Genomic DNA, 9,492 nt, shown 5'->3' on the forward strand with positions numbered 1-9,492 from the left:
TAAGTAGAACTTTCACAATCCATGCTAACTTTCAACAACTTTAACACATTTATATTGAGAATTACAAGTGATCTATTCAACTTTTTAATTATTTTTATGTATGATATTCAGTAATTCATTTCTTAGTTACCATAAACTCATAAGACCAATATTTAATATACATCTCATTGCATGTGCACCTTATTTCTATATAACCCATTTAATTCAAGTATTTAGAAACTTACTAACTCTCCAATCTGATCATGTAATTTTTTTTGTAATATTTTATACTTGATGTTATAGCACAACTTTAAATTAAAAAGCATGATTTTTTTCATACTGATGGTGAGACTGAGGTGTGAGCATTTCATCAGAAGCCAAATTAAATTGAAAGGGATAGAGAGGAACCCAATTCTGCAAGGGATAAAAGCTTGTAAGAGCTAAGCTAAAATTTAGAACATAAATCTTAGCTTTGGAAGTAACCATAACAAACAACGGTATAAATGAACAGTGATGGGGATGCTGAGCAGTAGAAATTTTAAGCAATTGTTGCAAGAAACAGAGGCAGCAGTAAGATGAGAAACTGGAACTAGAGTAAGCCAGAATTTTATTAATATAAGTCAATAGGACTAATGTGACAAGGGAGAGTCAGAAAAAGCACCAGCATTATTGGGTGGGGAAGTATCTTGTCTTTTTAAAAATCAACCTCCAGTTGTTTCCAAGTTTAGTATTAGAATATTAGAATACTAATATTCTAATACATCTAATTAGGGTGTTAGGGCAAACATGTATGGTTGTAAGTGTCAGCTAATTTAGGAAGGGAAACCTTTACATAGTTAAAAATAGGTACAAAATCCTACTGTACATTGTTTAAATTTTTTGAGAACCCAGAACTATGCTAGACACTTTGCAAAAGAAGTAAAGGCATGTTCCCTGCCCCCAAATAGCTTACATTCTACAGATTTGATTTTCAGAGATGCTAGGCACCCACAGATAAAATTGACTTCAAGTGGAGTTGTGATTGCTCAGTGCTTCTGGAAAAAAAAATCAAGCTCTACATTTAACATGAGTGACACAAGAGGTGAGACTCAAACAGAAAAAGAGGACAGGAGAAGAGAGGAAAGAGAAAGATGGCAATATTAAGATCATACAGTTACTTAGTAAGACCCTAATCCTGCAAAGATGTATAGAATCATAGAAATATAGGTCTGGAAGGGACTTTGAGAGGTCATCTAGTTAAGCCACTTGCACTGAGGTAGGACCAAGTAAACCTAGACCATCCCTGACAAGTGTTTGTCCAACATGTTCTTGCAAACCTCCAGTGATAGGGATTCCACAGCCTCCCTTTGAAATCTATTCCCAAGCGTAACTGCCCTATAGTTAGAAAAAAAAATCTTATATCTAACCTAATATCTCCTTTGCTGCAAATTAAACCCTTTACTTTTTGCTCTGCCCTTAGTGGACATGGAGAATGTACCATCCTTTTTATTTAGCCCTTAACATATTTGAAGTCTGTTATAAAATGTTCCTTCTCCCACCCCCAGTCTTCTTTTCTTAAAACCAAAATGTCCTTTAAAAAAAAAAACCCAAAAGATAGATCAGGTTTTCTAAACTTTATCATTTTTGTTGCTCTCCTCTGGAGTCTCTAATTTTTCCACATCTTTCCTAAAGTGTGGCACTCAGACACAGCACTCCAGCTGAGACCTCACCAGTCACAGTGCTAAGTAGAAGGGGACAATTACGTCCCATGTCTTACATGTGGCACTCCTGTTAATATACCCCAGAATTATATTAGTCTTTTTTGCAACTGCATGACATTGTTGAGTCTCATTCAAATTGTAATCCATTACAACCCCCAGAATCTTTCTGTAAAGTAATACTTTCATTTGTTTGCATTGATTTCAGACCAATTATCTATTTTGTCATCATCATTTTTAATTCTAATCCTATAAAGTGTTTGCAATCCCTCCCAGCTTGGTGTCTTGTGCAAATTTTATAAGCATACTCTCCACTCCATTATCCAAGTCATTAATGAAAATATTGACTAGTAACAGACTCCTGTGGGACCCCACTAGATACAACCCTACAGTTTGACAAACTATTGATAACTACTCATTGAGTATAGCCTTTCAGCCAGTTTTGCACCCACCTTATATTCATTTAATCTAGACGACATTTCCTTAGTTTGCTTATGAGAAGCTCAGTGGTAGTGTTTTAAAAGCCTTACTTAAAAAAAAAATTAAAAAATCAAGTGATATATTTTTAATCTGCTGCTTCCCCCATCCACTAGGCCAGTAACCCTGTCAAAGAAGGAAATTAGGCTGGTTTGGCATAATTTGTTCTTGCCAGATCCATGCTGGGTATTCCTTATCACCCCCTTATTCTTTAGGTGCTTACAAATTTACCATTTAATAATTTGTTCTCTTTCCAGGTATCAAAAGATGGTATATTGGTGTAGAAATCTCTAGGATCTTTTTTAAAAATGGCCTTTAAAATACAAGGTACAGGATTTGCCCTTCTCCAGTCCTCATGGACCTCATTTGTCCTCCATGAGTTCTCAAAGATAATCACTAACAGTTCTGAGATTACATCATCTAATTCCTTATATATCCTAGTATGCATTTCATCAGACCCTGCTGACTTGCATGCATCTAACATATCTAAATATTCATTAACATTTTCTTTCTCTGTTTTGGGCTGTGTTCCTTCACCTTTGTTGTTAACACAATCAATAAAAGTATCTGATTGCAATTTACCTTTTTTGTGAAGACTGAAGCAAGCAAGGCATGAAACACCTCAGCCTTCTTGATGTTTTCTGTTACTACCTGTCCTCCTCTGCCAAGGAGAGGACCTACATTTTTATTCAACTTTCTCTTTTTATTGCTTTTTTATGCCCCTTGCTAGGTGTAACTCATTTTAAGCCTTAGCCTTGCTGATTGTTCCCACATGCTTGTGCTATTCTTTTGTACTCATCTTTTGCAATTTGTTCCCGTTTCCATTTTTCGTAGGATTCCTTTTTGATTTTCAGATCATTCAAGAGCTCTTAATGGAGCCATATTGGCCTCTTGCTATTTTTCCTATCTTTCTTTTGCATTGGGATAGTTTGCTTTTGTACCTTTAATATTGCCTCTGAGAACCTGCCAGCTCTCCTGAACTCTTTTCCCTTAGACCTTACCTAACAATTCTCTGAGTTTGTTAAAATTTGTTTTTTGAAGTCCATTGTCCTTATTCTACTGCTCCAACTCCTTTCTTTCATTAAAATCATCATGAACTCTAATCATTTCATGATCACTTTCACCCAAATTGCCTTCAACCTTCAGATTCACAACCAATTCCTGTTAGTCAGAACAAAGTCGAAAATGGCTGTCCCCCTTCCTCCACCTTCTGAAACAAGAAGTTGTCCCCCCATATATTGCAAGAACTTAATGGACAGTGTGTTTTGCCATACTACTTTTCCAACAGACATCTGGATATGTAAACTCCCCCATTACTACCAGGTCTTGTGTGTTGGATATTTCTGTTATTTGTTCTAGAAATACCTCATCTACTTCCTCCTCCTGATCTGGTGGGTCTTCTGTAGAGCCCTACCATAACATTATCTTTATTTTCCCCCTTTTATCTTCACCTAGAAACTTCCCAGTGGTCTGCTTCTCACCTCCTTCTGGACCTCAGAACAAGGTACTTGCTTAACCTTAAGCATGTGAATAGTCCTATTGAGCTCATGTACAAATCATGATGCTTGTTTAAATAATGTTGCTATTATTTGTGGAGGACTTTTAATGTGAATTACCATCAATGGGAACAATACACCCTTCACTGAAAGGGATGAGTGAGGGCAAGTTGTGAAGCCATGGACCTCCATGGTCTGTAGAGCCAGGGAGGAGAAGTATTTGTTTGGTACCCATTCTTCCCCTCACTTCTTGTATGCAAGACAGGACAATTGAGTTTTCAGAAGGGATATGGATGTGGTGGCAGAAGGGAATATTGAGGCTGGCATTATTTGCATAAGGGAGGAGGTAAGATGAGGAAGGAATGGCTACTACTACAAGCTTTGCAGAATATTGAAATTCCTGCAGCACATAATAAAATAAAATAATGGTTTTCTAAGTATGATGTGGGACAAGAGAAACAGTACAGTTCTAGTGGAGATTTTATTAGTTTACTTTTACATTAAGCAGTAGAGATTTTAGACTGTTTTTCAATGTATTCTATTTCCATTTTTTCAATGTGCTGCAGAATTTTGTATTGAAAATAAAACTCTGTTGTATATGTTCTGTGGTGAGCTGGAGGTATCAAGAGCTTGTGAGAGGCAGGTGGGACATATGGCATCTGGAAAGGAAATGCATCTATTTCTTTCTACCTTGTCAGTTGAGATGGAGGCAACTTGAGTTCTAGATTTCCATCTCATCCTTGACAACCACCAGCTTGTTAGAGGTGCCTTATATTATTTTTTGTTGATGTTTGTCTATTTTAATTTTTTGAAGTAATGCAGAAAGGATTTCCACATACAGGATCTATCTGTGTGCACGGAGGACACTATACTGCTTTACTAAAGCTGTACCAGTAAGCAAGGAAAATTAAAACCAAAGTAGAAATAAAGGATACAAAACCTGTTTGCCTCAAATAAGTTACCCAACACACTGCTTTTTCTTCCTGTTAGCATCAGTCTGCCTCCAATCTCTGTTTACACAAATGTTTCTTCTGTTGCACATAGCTAGCTCTTCCCCAGCAGACTGCCTCTAAGCAGCTGTGAAGGGAGCTGATTGCCCCTAATCAGCTTAATGCTGGGGAGCTGAGAACACTAAACACAGATGGCATCCTTTTTTCCCTGTTACCTCCTCTATGAAAAATGAGATATCTGTTTTAATTTTGTTTGGCTGAACTGAATACTATGAAATACAAGATGATAGAATACCACATTAAATACTTGACTAAAATTGAAAGAATCAACCAAAGAGTGGCAAATCTAAATTTACATACTCATTGGTAAAGTAAAAATTAGAAAGCAACAGAGGGTCCTGTGGCACCTTTAAGACTAACAGAAGTATTGCAGCATAAGCTTTCGTGGGTGAATGCCCACTTCATCGGATGCAAGTAATGGAAATTTCCAGAGGCAGGTATAAATCAGTATGGAGATAACGAGGTTAGTTCAATCAGGGAGGGTGAGGTGCTCTGCTAGCAGTTGAGGTGTGAACACCAAGGGAAGAGAAACTGCTTCTGTAGTTGGATAGCCATTCACAGTCTTTGTTTAATCCTGATCTGATGGTGTCAAATTTGCAAATGAACTGGAGCTCAGCAGTTTCTCTTTGGAGTCTGGTCCTGAAGTTTTTTTGCTGTAAGATGGCTACCTTTACATCTGCTATTGTGTGGCCAGGGAGGTTGAAGTGTTCTCCTACAGGTTTTTGTGTATTGCCATTCTTGATATCTGACTGGTGTCCATTTATCCTCTTGCGTAGTGACTGTCCAGTTTGGCCAATGTACATAGCAGAGGGGCATTGCTGGCACATGATGGCATATATAACATTGGTGGACGTGCAGGTGAATGAGCCGGTGATGTTGTAGCTGATCTGGTTAGGTCCTGTGATGGTGTCACTGGTGTAGATATGTGGGAAGAGTTGGCATCGAGGTTTGTTGCATGGGTTGGTTCCTGAGTTAGAGTTGTTATGGTGCGGTGCGTGGTTGCTGGTGAGAATATGCTTAAGGTTGGCGGGTTGTCTGTGGGCAAGGACTGGCCTGCCTCCCAAGATCTGTGAAAGTGAGGGATCATTGTCCAGGATAGGTGTAGATCACTGATGATGCGTTGGAGAGGTTTAAACTGAGGACTTTAGGTGATGGCCAGTGGAGTTCTGTTGGTTTCTTTTTTGGGCCTGTCTTGTAGCGGAGGCTTCTGGGTACACGTCTGGCTCTGTTGATTTGTTTCTTTATTTCCTTGTGTGGGTATCGTAGTTTTGAGAATGCTTGGTGAAGATCTTGTAGGTGTTGGTCTCAGTCTGAGGGGTTGGAGCAGATGCGGTTGTACCTCAGCGCTTGGCTGTAGACTATGGATCGTGTGGTGTGTCCGGGGTGGCCACACAATAGCAGATGTAAAGGTAGCCATCTTACAGCAAAAAAACTTCAGGACCAGACTCCAAAGAGAAACTGCTGAGCTCCAGTTCATTTGCAAATTTGACACCATCAGATCAGGATTAAACAAAGACTGTGAATGGCTATCCAACTACAGAAGCAGTTTCTCTTCCCTTGGTGTTCACACCTCAACTGCTAGCAGAGCACCTCACCCTCCCTGATTGAACTAACCTAGTTATCTCCATACTGATTTATACCTGCCTCTGGAAATTTCCATTACTTGTGTCTGATGAAGTGGGCATTCACCCACGAAAGCTTATGCTGCAATACTTCTGTTAGTCTTAAAGGTGCCACAGGACCCTCTGTTGCTTTTTACAGATTCAGACTAACTCGGCTACCCCTCTGATACGTAAAAATTAGAGTAATCTAAAGCTATTAAATGGGACTCTTTTCCCTACCAGTAACACCGTAACATGGACGGGAGAAGGGCAGACATGGATTAAATATAAGTGTAATAATACTTTGTGTATATAGCACTTTTCATCCCAAAGGGCTAGATTGTGATATGCATGTGGTGTAGAGCAGTGGCTCTCAACCTTTCCAGATTACTGTATCCCTTTCAGGAGTCTGATTTGTCTTGCATGCCCCCAAGTTTCACCTCACTTAAAAACTATTTGCTTACAAAAGTCATATGTAAAAGTTAGGGCTGTCAACCAATTAAAAAAATTAATTATGATTAATCACACTGTTAAACAATAATTGAATACCATTTATTTAAATATTTTTGGATGTTGTCTACATTTTCAAATATATTGATTTCAATTACAACACAAACTACAAAGTATAGAGTGCTCACTTTATATTTATTTTTGATTACAAGTATTTGCACTGTAAAAAAAAAAAGTAGCATTTTTCAATTTGCCTAATACAAGTACTGTAGTGCAATCTCTTTATCATGAATGTAGAATTATGTATAAAAAAAAACTACATTCAAAAGTAAAACAATGTAAAATTTTAGAGCCTGCAAGTCCACTCAGTCCTACTCCTTGTTCAGCAAATTGCTCAGACAAACAAGTTTGTTTACATTTGCAGGAGATAATGCTGCGCGCTTCTTGTTTACAATGTCACCTGAAAGTGAGAACAGGCATTCTCATGGCACTATTGTAGCCAGTGTTACAAAATATTTATATGCCAGATGTGCTAAAAATTCATATGTCCCTTCATGCTTCAACCACCTGTCCAGGGGACATGCATCCATGCTGATGATGGATTCTGATAGATAACAATCCAAAGCAGTGGGGACTGATGCATGTTCATTATCTGCATCAGATGCCACCAGCAGAAGGTTGATTTTCTTTTTTGGTGTTTCGGATTCTGTAGTTTCTGCATTGGAGTGTTGCTTTTTTAAGATTTCTGAAAGCATGCTCCATACCTCGTCCCGATCAGATTTTTGGAAGGCACTTCAGACTCTTAAATCTTGGGTCGAGTGCTGTAGCTATCTTTAAAAATCTCACATTGGTACCTTCTTTGCATTTTGTCAAATCTGCAGTGAAAGTGTTGTTAAAATGAACAATATGCTGGGTCATCATCCGAGACTGCTATAACACGAAATATATGGGTGTAAAACAGAGCAGGAGACATACAATTCTCCCCCAAGGAGTTCTGTCACAAATTTAATTAATGCATTTTTAAAAAAAAAACAAGTGTCATCAGCATGGAAGCATGTCCTCTGGAATGGTGGCCGAAGCATGAAGGGGCATATGGATGTTTAGCATATCTGGCACGTAAATAGCTTGCAGTGCTGGCTACAAAAGTGCCATGCAAATGCCTGTTCTCACTTTCTAGTGACATTGTAAATAAGAAGAGGTCAGCATTATTTCCTGTAAATGTAAACAAACTTGTTTGTGTTAGCAATTGGTTGAACAAGAAGTAGGACTGAGTGGACTTGTAGGCTCTGAAGTTTTACATTGTTTTATTTTTGAGTGCAGTCATGTAACCAAAAAAAACAAAACAAAAAAAACCACATCTACATTTGTAAGTTGTACTTTCATGACAAAGATTGCATTACAGTACTTGTACGGGGTGAATTGAAAAATACTATTTCTTTTGTTCACAATATTTGCACTGTAAAAGATAATCAAAAATAATATACACTTTGATTTCAATTACAACACAGAATACAATATATATGAAAATGTAGAAAAACATCCAAAGTATTTAATAAAATTCAATTGATATTCTCTTGTTTAACAGTGCAATTAAAACTGCGATTAATTTTTTTAATCGCGATTAATTTTTGAGTTAATCACGTGAATTAATCGACAGCCCTAATAAAAATACAAAACGGTCACAGCACACTATTACTGAAAAATTGCTTACTTTCTACTTTTTACCATATAATTATAAATCAACTGGAATGTAAATATTGTACTTACGTTTCAGTGTATAGTATATAGAGCAGCATAAACAACTCATTGTCTGTATGAAATTTTAGTTTGTACTGACTTTGCCAGTGCTTTTTATGTAGCCTGTTGTAAAACTAGGCAAATATCTAGATGAGTTGCTGTACCCCCTGGAAGACCTCTCCATACCCGATACCCTGGTTGAGAACCACTGGCGTAGAGTACTATTCAACATAAGTAACTTGTGTTGACTTCAATGGGCCTACCTGTGAGATTAGGTACTACTCAGTGCTATGAGCCATAGCGTTTCCCAAACTAAGGTCAACGTATTCACACAGATCCTTAAGTAAGTTAATCACTTAAATCGACGCTGAGGAACCTAACCAAATATTGCCTGATTTTCAGAGATACTGGGCAGCCACAGCACCTCTCAGAACCCAATAGGTGTCTAATTTGCTGTATTTAAGTTTGAAAGCCTTCCCATGAGCAATAGAAATCTGAATAGAGTTTTGAGATTAAATATTGTATCTCACTCCAAGAGCAAATTGGTGTGGTCTGACAGGTCTCCGTAGGGATATAATATGCATTCTACAACACATTGAAAAGGGATCTTGAAAGTATCCCTCATTAGGTCTTTCATTGGGATGTCTGCCCATACTCTTGGCTATGTATTAACTGCTGTATTAATTTATTTTCAAAATGAACATAATGATGCAATAATCTTTTCTTAACCCAAGATGGCTGAATCATAACGGCAATATATATTAGAAAAAACCTTCATTAGGTTTGCGGTGGCATGTTTTAGAGACAGATGGAGCATAAAGAGTGTGAAGGTTACATAGCAGTGCAAAAAGGGAGTCTGCAGTAGGAGCAGAGTAATCTTCAAGCCATGAAGATATAGGACTAAGTCTTTCAGTAAACATAGTTTGTCATTCTATGCTCTATGTACAAGTGCTAGATTTCATTGATTTGGTCTATTAAAATCAGATCCATCTCCAAATCTACGATGCCAAGGAATGTGGAGGCCCTCTACTGGGCTGACTGGTTG

The sequence above is a fragment of the Emys orbicularis genome, chromosome 1, assembly GCF_028017835.1.
Source record: "Emys orbicularis isolate rEmyOrb1 chromosome 1, rEmyOrb1.hap1, whole genome shotgun sequence".
Taxonomy (NCBI): domain Eukaryota; kingdom Metazoa; phylum Chordata; order Testudines; family Emydidae; genus Emys; species Emys orbicularis.